The sequence below is a fragment of the Ursus maritimus genome, assembly GCF_017311325.1.
Source record: "Ursus maritimus isolate PB19 chromosome X unlocalized genomic scaffold, ASM1731132v1 scaffold_X1, whole genome shotgun sequence".
Lineage (NCBI taxonomy): Eukaryota > Metazoa > Chordata > Mammalia > Carnivora > Ursidae > Ursus > Ursus maritimus.
The window spans coordinates 95,138,969-95,153,471 of NW_024423319.1; positions in this window are offsets into that span (position 1 = coordinate 95,138,969).

A 14,503-nucleotide genomic window follows, 5' to 3' on the forward strand; every position below is an offset into this window, starting at 1 on the left:
TTAGCTATGGATCAAAGGACTAAGGAGGAATTAGAGATTGTTTGAGTTGGTTTATGATAGCTGATAATTTCCTTTCACTTTTTCTCTTCTTCTCTAACTTACCAAACTGAAGGCCCAAAGACAATTTTTAGCCTGAAAGCCATGATCACTTTGCCATTAAGATTAGTCAACAAGACATACGATATATATTGTTTATCATATTTCCATTTCAAATAAAATTATACAACCCTAGATAATATAGATATGATTCAGTCTCCCTCTTTCACATAATAAAACATACACACATAGAGCATTATATACAGCACTGTACAGATACGAAATTTTAGATTTATTATGAGCACAGGATTTAGGTTGTAAATTAAGGTTGCAGAAATCAAGTACTGTATCAGAAAATAAATTAAATATTCAAAAACAGATAATTTAATTAATATGATAGAATGCAACCATTAGAAATTACGGCCTCAAATAATTTCTCAGTATACATGAAAAGTTAACCTTAAGTTTTTAAAAGCATATCATGTGATAAAACTAATGTGATCCTTGTTAAAATCTATACATATTCTATGTAGCTACCAATATATGTTTATCTACATATTAATATTTAGAAGGTATACATCTAAATGTAAAATGAGAACAGCGATTGGCATGAGCAATGACATTATAAAATATTAGTCTGATCAATTAAAATGGGATTACTTTGGTGTTTTAGTATGTTCACTTTATGTTTTTGTTCTTTATTTCTAATACAGAGCATTCATATTTTCCGGAAGATTTATTTATAATATAATATGAAAATACCCCATTATGCCTACTGAGAAAAAAAAAAACTACCTACTAATAGGCCAGGATATTGCAAATTACATGATAGTGGTCAAATATGTGTTGTTACATTACTTTGGTTATCATCAAAAATCAATGGTCATATCTACAGAATTGATAGATCCTTAATCTGACAAGTCTATGTAACCCCTGCCTACAGTGGGTATAATAATAGTTAACAGGATCATTTTAAGAATTAAATGCAATAGGGGAGCCTGGGTGGCTTAGTCGGTAAAGCATCTGCCTTCAGCTCAGGTCATGATCCCAGGCCCTGTATTGCATTAAGCTCTCTGCTCAGCGGGGAGCCTACTTCTCCCTCTCCCACTGCCTGCTGCCCCTCCAACCCCCCCCACCCGCCTTGTGCTTCTCTCTCTCGTTATGTCTCTCTCTGTCAAATAAATAAATAAAATCTTCAAAAAAAGGATTAAATGCAATAATGTATGTAACAAACTATAGAAATGATCCCTGAAAGTACAGTCTTGCAATAATATATGTAAAGTACCTAGTGTACTGCCTAGAAATTAGTAAGCACTCAATAACAATGGTTAAATTTTTCATAATAAAAATATGTTATTTGGGATGTTTTTACTGAATAAAACCATATCAGCAAATATATGTGTCTTTATAAAAAATATGACAAAATTAGTTAAATGTTAAACCAAGAACTGAGGAATTTATTATACCATATAGTAATCAAGCAGATCTTGTGCTTATAGATATTTTTAAATTTCATACATATTTCACCAATCAGTTGGTTCTGCACCTATCTGAAGGTGTGTTAAATGTCAACTTTTCCAAATCATAGATATCCACCCCGAGGAAATAAATTTACAGTTATATTAATCCAGAATGAATGGATCACTTCACCTCTCCATACTTCCAACTTATTTTGCCAGCCATGTCTGCAAGTCTTAGAAGAACAATTAGGTTAGGGAAGAAAACTATGACCTTCCTATTAAAATAAAACACCCAATAGTAATGGAATGAGAATTTCCCAGAGGGCAATCACCGTTGTACCTCAAAGACCCAAAATATTTCCTGAAATTCATTTTTTCTGTGTTTCTTGCTAGTTACTATTGAGACCACCATCTTGGTTGGGGGTTGAAGTGGAGTTTGGAAGAGAGACAAGTAGAGAAACTCTGTAATAGCTACAAAACTCATCTCTATACGTCTCACAGCACTATTGACTTTATTAAAGGTTAAAGTAGTGGCTTCAGTTTGACATTTTAAAAAAATTCAATTAACATGGAGATGTTCCTGATGAAGCAGAATCAAGAATCTTAATGCCTACCTTCTCAAAGAGGGTCTTTGGAACGCCTTGATTTTTCCATTGGAAAGGGCTTTAAAAGACCTGAGCTGGAGGATAATCAAAGGGAAGTAAACACAGAGGAATATATGAAACTAGATCATCTGATTTATAAGGTGCAGTTTGGCCGTTTTCAGTTTGAGGACTTCTACAGAGAAGCCTCTCTGTGAAACTCAGAGTATATTTCCATGAAGTCTTTACTTCTGTCATGAAGTATCTGTCATGAAAAGGAGGCCATACATACACAATTCTATATTCCTGAAGATCTAAACGNTCAACAAAGCACATTTTAAAACGAGGCTCTTTTGTTCAGTCTGGCCCAAATTTGACTTTTCTTCCAGGTTATCCTTGGTGTGAAAATACCAAAGTATTTTGATGCTATCGGGACCTATTAAGTTGAATATTTCCAATTCGACTGATCATCACCAGAAGATGGCACAAATACACTAAATAAGAATGTGAATAAGTATTTAGAGACCCTTTCCTTGTTAGAGAATACAAAGGATGTTTTAGAATTATAGTGCATGAAAAAATAGAAAATAAAATAGACTGCATGATCCAACTTTAATTTTTTCCTTATGTGTTATATTTTCACAGCGCTCTTCTTAACTGTGGAGACTGTGTATCATAAAACATGTAAACATGTTCTTTTCATTTATACTAATGTCAGTAACTAGAATTTTTTAAAAGGTAAAAATCTGTTTCCGTCTAGAGTCAAATCTGGAAAAAAAATAAAATCCTTTTTTCAGTTGATATTTTTCAAAATGAAATACCTATTTTTCTTGCCACTTTAAGGGAAATAAACATTGACAAATGTTATTAACATTTAATAAATGATTAATAGCACTGCCTTTTCCGTAATAATTTATTATAAGAAGTGTTTTATCATGTTGAAGAGACATGTAAATAATTCTATGCAATGCCATTTATAAATGCTTTATAACAGGTTGATGGAACATTATTTAGAACCTGCTTCAAACATGAAAAACGTAAAAACAAGCCTCCTAATGACTGAATCTTAAAAGTTTGTGTTGTCATTAATCAAGTTTCTTAAATCATTTCTAAATGTTACCTCAATTTAAAATGCAACTGCCATTTCTTATTCAGTTGTTCCCTCAAGTAGGAATAGAATAAATCTACAGCACTCAACCTGGAGTAAGCACCATGGCATAGAATTGTTAGGTGCAGTAGCAGCAGGAAGTTCCAGATAATTACCTGTCATCAAAGCCTAGAATATTCTGATATTAATTTTAGACAGATGCTAAGGGAGATAGTACAAACAAGTTTATGACAGATGTTTTTAGGTAAACCTTTTAAACTAATTTACTGATACTAGACCTTGCTTAGAAATGAATGCCACCTGGGTCACCTGGGAGGCTCATTTGGTGGAGTTTCTGACTCTTGGTTTCAGCTCAGGTCATGATCTCAGGGTCATGAGATCGAGCCCCTTCTCAAGCTCTATGCTCAGCGGAGACTCTGCTGGAGATTCTCTCTCTTCTTCTGCCCTTCCCCCTGCTCACACTCTTTCCCTTTAAAAAAAAAATAAATCTTTTTAAAAAAAAGGAATATCACATTTGGGTAAAATAGAAAAATATATTTTACATATATCCAGTAAAATAAACAAACCAAAACTAAAAAATAAAATAATCATGAAACTCCTGCAGGGCTACTGTGAACATCTGTCCATAATTTTATAAAAGAAATTTCACATATAAAAAGGTCTATTTAATGCTGTAGTTGTTTTGTAAGGAGGAGAGAGTCGTCCAGCTAATGTCTTCATACGTTGTGTGTTCTCATTTGGTTTTCTCTGAGCCACTAATCTTTTTCTTGTCACCACCAGCCTCCCTGCTCAGACTTGCTCTCCCTGCCTCCTGCTCCTTTCCTTTCCACGTTATCTGACACACTTCTGCAGGATTCCTTGTCCTAAATGTAACACTGGTCATACCACCCCTTCAGGGACTGGTCCTTCTTTACATTAGCGTTTCTCGCTCAAGATCCTCAGAACACTATGTTTCTGGACATGCTACATGCTGTTTGATGGGGGGAAAACAGTAATCTGTGATCGAATATACATGGAAAATACAGGGTGAACAGAGTAAAGTCAATTTCTCTACTACTCATAACCTTTGATGTCCCAAAAACTCAGTGTGAATTTCCCAGGTCAGAACTAAGATATGAAGCACTTCTCAAATTTATTGCTCCATCAAAATCATTTGTGGCAGAACATCTTCCAACATCTTCTAAGACACTTAAGAATACTTTGAGATACTGTTGACAGTATAATGACTCAATTCGAAATCTGATATTCCATGAACTTCACAATAGGGCCCTATATTAGTTTCCTAGGGTTGCCATAACAAAGCACCATAAACGGAACGCCTTAAAACAACAGAAATTTATTCTCTCACAATTCTAAATGCTCAAAGTCCAAAATCAAGGTGTCAGTAGGGCCATGTCCTGAGGTCACATTCTGAGGTCTAGGTGGTCATGGATTTTTTTTTAAAGATTTTATTTATTTGAGAGGGAGAGAGAGCACGAGCGGTGAAGAGAGGGAGAAGAAGGTTCCCCAGTGAGCAGGGAGCCAGATGTAGGGCTCGATCCTGGAACAGGATCCCTGAAGCGGGGATCATGACATGAGCCTAAGGCAGATGCTCAACTGACTGAACCACCCAGGGGCCTCTAGGTGGTCATGAATTTTGAGGGGCACTATTCAACCTAGTACAGGCTCCAACCATCTTTGTAGTATTTTTCCTCACTACTCTTTTAGAGTTTCCTGTATTTAAACCAATAAGGTTTAGTTACTGCCGCCTACAATATACCCTGGGCTCTCTTCCTCTGCAGTTCAGACTTAAAGACTGTGTGCTAGGATCAGTTACCGTTGAGGCAGATGTTATACGTTGGCTCACTCAGCAACTTTATCAACTCCCTATTCTTCACTTTCCTCTACTATTAAATCTACACAGGAAAACACTTGACTTCCTAGCCACTCTTGGAGCTAGGGGAGGCCATGTGGCAAGACCCACACCAAAATCCTTGAGGAAGATTATCATCAAAAAATAAAAATGCAAATGATCACGAGGAGAGCAATGTTTTCCTTGTTCTTTTATATTTTTCCTGTCTTCCTACCCGGAAAATGGGGAGACATGATGAGTGGAAGTGCAACAGCCACCTTGTGACCATGAGGGTGAAAGCCATACATACCACGTGTAGTAAGGCAAGAAAATGAAAGGAGCCTGGGTGCTTGAAAAGAATATGGAGCCTCCTGGGACACCACCCAGCTCCCTGCTCAGTGGGGAGTCTGCTTCTCCCTCTGCCTGCCATTCCCCCTGCTTGTGCTCTCTCTCTGACAAGTGAATAAATAAAATCTTTAAAAAGGAGAGAGAGAATGTCTTTGAGAAAAAAGGACTATGGAACCTCCTGATACCGTGGATTGCCTATTCCTAGACTTGTTGCGTGTGAAAGCCACTGTTCAGAGGGTTTTCTTGAGCTAGCAGCCGTGTGTAATCTTTTTTTTTTTTTAAGATTTTATTTATTTATGTGACAGAGAGACAGCCAGTGAGAGAGGGAACACAGCAGGGGGAGTGGGAGAGGAAGAAGCAGGCTCCCAGCAGAGGAGCCCCATGTGGGACTCGATCCCGGAACGCCGGGATCACGCCCTGAGCCAAAGGCAGATGCTTAACGACTGCGCTACCCAGGTGCCCCAGCCGTGTGTAATCTTGATTAATAAATCCCTTCCATTTGTTAAATTCAATTTCTGTCTGTTCTCAATAATGACACTGCTTTCTATAGCTGGAAAAATACTTTTCTTCTCTGAATTAACATGACCGATTGCTAGGATTCATTTATCAATTAATATTCTCCTTCCAGGCAGCATTTCTCCTTTTTTGTTCAAACTGTTATTTTAATTTTTCACATACCTTCATTATTTTCATATTTACCTATATAATTAAACATAACATAGTCATCTTCTCTGACTCACAAATATAACATACTTAGCAGCTTCTGATATTTCTTTCTACTTCATAGCATATAATAGCTGAAAATATTTTCTCAAAGTATGTCCAGTATGTGATTAAGTTGGGGGTTTGTAAAGTATCTGTAAAGGTATTGCCTACTATTGTCCTCTCAACTAGTTCTTTCTGCTGAATCTCCCACTACATCCATTAGACTATGCTCCTGACACCCCACTACATAAGGAACCTGGAGGCAAACATTGCAGATATTTTCTATAAGGAAGACTTTGTTTATAAATGGATTTCTTGGAGAAAAGAAATTAAGAAAGTAAGGGTCGGTCCTCAAAGGGTCAGTCCAGAGTTTGTTTTCGGTTCAAATCATGACTTCTTTCTGCTCTTGGAACTTGACTCTTGGCAGAAAGATCGACAGGCCTAAAATGTTCTTTTGGGAGTCCAGAGAAAAGGAGCCAGAAAGGACTGATGCTGATGTTTGCAATAAACCTTGAAGAATTTGGTAAATGTTCCATTTGTCCTAATATAACCTTTGACAATCTTAGAGGAACATCCTTTTATAATAATGGATTCTGAAAATAGCTATGTATGTTTGCCTAGGCCTGGCCCCATAGCAGGGACAGAGCCAAGCCTCTCTCTAGTGCCTTTGCTACACACACACACATACACACACTTTCATAAATATATACACATATCCAACACATACACATACATTCATAAATAAGCATATAGACACACAGACATTCATAAATACACACATCTATAAATACATACACACACATACACAAATGTCCATGTACACCAAGAAACTCTGCACTAATCCTTACGTATATTGACTATGCCAGATCTTCCAGGTAAAATGGAGAAAGAAATGTCCAAGTTGTTTTCAGAATAAAATTTATAATGAGGAGTGTCTGTTGTCTCACCTTTGAGGTAAGGAACACCACGAACTAATGGCACCTAATTTGTTTTTAAATAGCATGAGAGAAGCCCCAGACCTCAGATCCTGCAACAAGTATCGTTTTAAAAGAATACCGTGCCATACCCTCTCCCATTTAATCTACGTCAGCCACCCACGCTGGCATTCATTTAGTTCCTTAAATGCTCTACCATCTTCCTTCCTATTCAGAGACTTCGTCCATGTTGTTCCTTTCTGTCAGCTAATTAACTGGTATTTTTCTTCCAAATTACAGGGTAAATGTTCCCTTCTTAGGGAAACCTTAACTGGAACAAGTATTAAGTGAGCCCCTCCTTCTATAGTCTTTCATAACCTTGGGTGTAGTTCTTTTGTTGTGCCCAAGAATGGTTGCAATTGTACATTTATTTGTGTGATTATTTAATAAAAGGCTATCTCCTGTAGTAGACTGCAAGCTAAGAAAGCAAGGGTTATCTAAAGTGTGTAATAGTCTCTCCCCTGCGCCTAGTAGAGTGACTGGCACATACACAGTAGATGAAAAATAAATATTTATTGATCTGATGGAAGGTTATCTCTGAAAGATGGAAAAACACAAAGTATCACTGCCTTGTATCAGAATGTATTCAGCTGCAAAAAGACAAGTTGAATATGGCCCACACAATAAAGGTAACTTATTGCTTTACATAGCGAGAAAGTCTGGATGCGGGGTGAATTTCAAGGATGGTTTGATTAAAAAGATCAATGGGGTCTACAAGAGTCTTGATCCTTTTAATTTCTTTCCTTCTACAGCATCATCTTAGATCTGGCTCCCTTCCATGGTCACAAGATGGCTGCCATATTCAGAAAAAAAAATACCTGTCACAGTAAAAGAAAGAAACCCACAGGCTTATAGTAACTGCACTGGCATAGATCATATGTCCAGCACTGCACCAGGGACTGGCCAAAGAGAATGGAGTATGCTGACTCATCTAAAGAGAATGGGGGGGGGGTGCCTGGGTGGCTCAGTTAGTTAAGCATCCAACTTGATTTTGGTTCAGGTCATGATATCAGGGTCCTGGGATGGAGCCCCAAGTTGGGTTCCATGCTCAGCACAGGGTCTGCTTGTCCCTCTCCCTCTGCTCCTCCCCCACTCATGTTCTCTCTCTCTCAAATAAATAAATAAACTCTTTAAAAAAAAAATAAAGAGAATGGAATATGCTGCCTGACCTCCATAAACAGGTGGATACCTTAGGGAATATCTTGGTAGTCTGAAGAAGGGGAGGGGATAAATGGACATTGAATAGACACCCAAATAAAATGTGTCAATACATATTGCCCGCAGTACATATTGAAGTACAGCACATCAGGAGGGTTATGGATCAGTGTTAAGAGACCTCACAGAGTGTTGACTGAATTGAGTCACTCCCAGATTCATATGTTGAGGCCCTAACCCCCCAAGTAACTCAGAACATGACTGTATTTGGAGACTGTATTTGGAGATAGGGTCCTTAAAAGATAATTAAGTTAAAGTGTGATCTTTATGGTGGGCCATAACTCAATATAATTGATGTCACTAAAAGAAAAGGAAATTAGGATGCAAGCAACATAGACAGAAGGACGACCATGTGACGGCAGAGCAAGAAGGCAGCCATCTGCAAGCCAGGGATAGAGGCCTCAGAGGAACACAAACTCACCTACACCTTAAACAGTTCTACCTTCCAGAACTGTGAAAATATATAGTTCTGTTGTTTCAGCTACCCAGTTTGCAGAATTTTGTTATAGCAGCCCCAGAAAACTAATACATGGAAAAAATGTAATTTCCAGATTGCTTAATCAACTATATAGAACTTAATGGAAGCACCACCATAACACAGTTCATTCAAGGGTATCACACAGTTACAAGACTTTTCACTAGACTCTGGGGTCCTCCATCATACACAGCTTCCTGTGATACTCTAATGCAGGTAAATTCTGTCAGAATTGCAAAACATTCAAATTCCTGCTCTTTTATACTCAGACTTTTGTATTATTGCTCTTCCATAATTACATTTACCTTGTCCTCCTGGAAGATTTAATGTGAGAATCTATATGTTTCTATTTAACAGATGTTTATAAATACTAGATATTTTGTCTCTTGAACAAAACTGAATAAGAGCATATTCATATTACTTATTTGCCAAGAGAAAGTAAGGTCTTCCTAAATAGGTCTTCCTAAAAAAATATCCATGTCTCAGCCTTCCAGGGTTCTGAAAAGCCAGTAGCCCCACAGTCTAACCCCAAGGATTATTATCATAAGTGCATCTTTCAGCAGATATTCCCACTTCAACAAGGTGACTGTTAGTAAATTTGAGGTAAGAGTTGACATTTTCCAAGAGCTGGAGGATGATGGACAAATTCAGGGCCCTGCATCTACATAGGTTCCTGTAGAATCTATAACCCCTATAACCCCTCCAGGGGTATTTCAGAAACCTCTAGATCAAAAGAGGAAACAACGGCAGCATAAACCTACTAGCCCTGGAAAGAGTTGAAACCCAAATCCTCTGCTTTCTTTCTCTTAATTTAGGGTTCCTCTGTCAGACATGAACATAGGGCCATAAACTCAGCTGTGCCAGAACTACAGATTTATTTATTGCTTTAGGGCTCATTTTAATTTCTGTAATGATCTCCCATCCCGCTGCCACTCTGCTTATATTCCATCAGCCCCACCCGATCTATTCTCACCTGTACCCAGGAGGCTCAGACAGACTGCATATCCTAGAATTCCTTGTTCTCTGGCTTCCAGGTGGGTTTTAGCCAATGGGATGAGAAAGCAGGAGGTAGGCAGTTCACTATCCCCCACTCTGCTGCTGGGCAAAGCCCTGGGCAGGGTAGAGCAGCCTTCTGCTATGCCAGCTATGCTTCCTGCCTACTGGACTGTGGGGAAATCTAAAAATTCCCAGGGGAGGAGGTCTCAGGCAGGCTGGTACGGAGCAGGTGGGAGATCCACATGGAAGTTCATGGCAGCAGCCGTCACCAAGTGGTGCAGGAGTATTGCCAAACGTTAACAATCATTTTAGCTGAATCGGTTCTTACTGGCTGAACGTCAGCCCTAGTTCTGCTCTCATCCATGGCCCACCAGTGGCAGAGAGTGTGTCCTAAATAAGGCACAGCAACCTCACAGAATTAGAACCCAATATTTTTTTTTAAAGAAACCCAGAACAAAACTGTGATTCTGTCATTTCAATAAACAACTACATTGCCCCTCAATTTCTTCAACCCAAAGTGAAGCTGGTATATACCTCATAGGACAAGTCTAAAGGTAAATTAACTCGGCATGTGCAATATGCTCATTATTGTGAATGACAACTAGTTTAATATTGAATTTTTGATCAACATAGCAAGTATATAGTTGTGATAGCAATACGGAAAGCATTACTTTTCAAAATAACTTGAAATTCTCTCTTTTTATTCTGCTGGAGTTTACTCTCTCCATAGAAAAATCAGGATGGATCCATCTCCTCTTTGTTACAAGATAAAATTTTGTGAGGTGGTGAGTTCAAGCTTATCCCAACCCAAACCTTGCCACTCTCAACAGTTGCACTTTTGCTGTTCTGGTTTTTCTCCTCCTAAATCAGAGAAGAAAGTGCTTTCTTTTAGATTTTTGAAGAGTCTTAAAATAGGCAAGAAAAATATTTTTACATTGAAATGAACCATCTGGCCACTTTATCTTGTTCTACATCGAACATCCGGAGTTACTATAATATTTATTTATTGGATTCTTTATTCATGAAAGTGCTATTACAACTAGAAATTGCCATGAGTAGTCAGCAACTGCTTTTAACTGTTTCTTTTCCTTTTTTTAAACTAAGAAACATTCTTTTTAAGAATTAGAATTAAGAAATGTTCATGAAAATTAGAGCGTCAATTAAGAAATCTAGATCCAAACCTTAGTTCTGCTACTAATTTTGTAATCACCAGCAATTCACTCAATTTCCTCACCAGTTAAATGTAGGATTGGGATAGGTGATCATTAAGGAACCCTTCAAATTCACTTATTATATCTTGGTATTTGTAAGGTATTTTATTTCATGTTTTTAGAAGATTTTATTTATTTATTTGAGAGAGAGAGGGAGAGCAAGCATGAGAGAGAGAGAGGGAGGGAGAGAGTGAGCACCAGGGGGTCGGGGGGAGAGGCAGAGGCTGAGCAGGGAGCCTGGGATCGTGATCAAAGCCAGGGGAGACACTTAGCCAACTGAGCCACCCAGGCACTCCTATTTCCAAGATATTTTAGCATAAAAGAGCAGCTAACATACATTCAGCAATTATACCTTAGACTATGTGCATTTAGTGATCAGAGCAACCCTACTTTGCAGATAACAAAACTGTGAGGTTAACTCCCTGACTCAAGATCTTACAGGTAGTTAGTGGAAGAGTCATAGCTTGAAATGGTCATTTTGAATTCAAATCGTATAATACAGTGAATATAACCTTATTTTTATTATGAGTTTCCAAACTAAAGTAGCTTCGATGACTAAAAAAAAAGTAAAGTCTCACAAGCCATCAGTCAGCCAGTAAGTAAATAAGCAACAATTTTAGCGAATTTGAAAGACTGATAGGTATTCAAAATGTGTCAGTTTGGAAATGTGGAGATATTTTCTATCCATTTATAAATAAACCATAAATGTAACTCTGCATTTTTAGGGAACAGAACAATAACAGCTCTTTCTGCCTTGATGGAACCAGAGATTGTTTTACTCCAAGCCAATCCCAAGAGCATGGCACCCGCTGCCTATTTCTCTGCGGTGCTTTTCAATCAGGTGTTTCTTTGTTGGGTGCTTGTGGATTTCAATGGATGGTTGGCTCATAATCTGCAAATGGTTACTTATGTACTTATTTCTATTGTCAGTAGATTGTTTTCTGGATAGATTATAATGGTTTCCTAAGACTTACAGGAAACCAGTGACTCAAATGCTATTGGTGGGAGTTTCAAAAATACTCAAAAGCTAGGAGTATTTTTAATTGTTTTATAAGTAGAAAAGACTAGGAAATATAAAATAATCTTAAATGAATAATTAAATTTTAATAAATATTTTAAATAAACTCAGGAAAAGGAAATGACAACAGCCATGAAAGGAATGGTATTGACAAAACTTTTTTTCCAAACGTGAGATGATATTGCTCTTGGTTGACTATTAATCTCATTTGTAAAGTCTTTAAAAGAAATATCTTTCTGAGGCAGTGATGATACTTCCCTTCATACTACATACTTATCTATGTGCAGTGCTGTAAAAAATACTCTTTGGGGGATATAGAACTTAAATTTTACTTCCATTTATTGATGCAAGTCATCATAAATAGAAATGTCAGTAATTAGAATCGGTGTGTAAAAATGACACTTCATTTCTATTTGGATGCAGTCTGATGTCAGTTCTTCTGACTCATTGAAATTAAAGCTCAATGTACTCCTTTCCCCGGACAGAGCAATAGAAAAAAATTCATTGCCAATTGATTAAGATACAATCTAACAGCCAATGTTGTGGTGTCAGGCCCCCTGACAGGTATTTCAAAACTATTATATCTATTTTTCGCAGATGATATGAAAACCCTATGATTCTACGAAAACCCTGAGGATTCCACCAAAAAAAAAAAAAAAACAAAAAACCTGTTAAAACTAATAAATGAATTCAGGAAGGTTGCAGGATACAAAATCAACACACAGAGATGAGTTGCATTTCTATACACTAACAAAGAACAATTTGAAAAGGAAATTAAGAAAACAATTTAATTTATAATAGCATGTAAAAGAATGAAACACTTAGGAATAAGCCTAACCAAGGAGATGAAAGGCTTGTACACTAAAAACTATGAAACACTGGTAAAAGGAATTAAAGAAGACACAAATAAATGGAAAGACATCTTGTGTTCATGGATTGGAAGGTTTAATATTGTTAAGATGTCCATATTATACAAAGTGATTTACAAATTCAATGCAACCTCTATCAAAATCTCAACAGCATTTTTTGCAGATATAGAAAAAAAATCCTAAAATTCATATGGGATCTCAAAGGACTCTAGACAGTCAAAACAATCTTAAGAAAGAAGAAAAAAATAAGCATTACACTTTCTGATTTCAAAACATATTATAAAGCTACAGTAATAAAAAACAGTGTGGTCTACGACTGAACCTAACCAAAGAGGCAAAGGATCTGTACTCACAAAACTATAGAACACTCATGAAAGAAATTGAGGAAGGCACAAAGAAACGGAAAAACTTTCCATGCTCATGGATTGGAAGAACAAATATTGTTAAAATGTCTATGCTACCTAGAGAGATCTATACATTCAATGCAATCCCTATCAAAATACCATCAACTTTCTTCACAGAACTGGAACAAATAATCATAAAATTTGTATGGAACCAGAAAAGATCCTGAATAGCCAAAGCAATGTTGAAAAAGAAAACCGAAACTGGTGGCATCACAATGCCGGACTTCAAGCTCTATTACAAAGCTGTAATCATCAAGACACTATGGTAATGGCACAAAAACAGACACATAAATCAATGGAAGAGAATAGAGAACCCAGAAATGGACCCTCAACACTAATCTTTGACAAAGCAGGAAAGAATATCCAATAGAAAAAAGACAGTGCTTGGAAAATTGGACAGCCACATGCAGAAGAATGAAACTGGACCATTTCCTTACACCATACACAAAAATAGACTCAAAATGGATGAAAGACCTCAGTGTGAGACAGGAACCCATCAAGATCCTAGAGGAGAACACAGGCAACAACCTCTTCGACCTCAGCCCCAGAAACTTCTTGCTAGGCACGTCTCCAAAGGCAAGGGAAACATAGGCTAAAATGAACTATTGGAACTTCATCAAGATAAAAAGCTTCTGCACAGCAAAGGAAACAGTTGACAAAACCAAAAGACAACTGACAAAATGGGAGAAGATATTTGCAAATGACATACCAGATATAGGGCTAGTATACAAAATCTGAAAAGAGCTTATCAAACTCAACATCCAAAGAACAAATAATCCAAACAAGAAATGGGCAGAAGACATGAAAGATATTTCTCCGAGAAAGACATCCAAATGGCCAACAGACACATGAAAAAAATGCTTAACATCACTTGGCATCAGGGAAATACAAATCAAAACCACAATGAGCTACCACCTCACACCAGTCAGAATGGCTAAAATGAACAAGTCAGGAAACGACAGATGTTGGTGAGGATGTAGAGAAAGGGCAACCCTGCTACCGTGTTGGTGGGAATGAAAGCTGGTGCAGCCTCTCTGGAAAACAGTATGGAGGTTCCTTAAAAAGTTGAAAATAGAGCTACCCTATGACCCAGCAATTGCACTACTGGGTATTTACCCCAAAGATACAAATGTAGTGATCCGAAGGGGCACCTGCACCCCAATGTTTATAGCAGCAATGTCCACAATAGCCAAACTATGGAAAGAGCCCAGATGTCCATCGACAGATGAATGGATAAAGAAGATGTGGTATATATATATATATATATATATA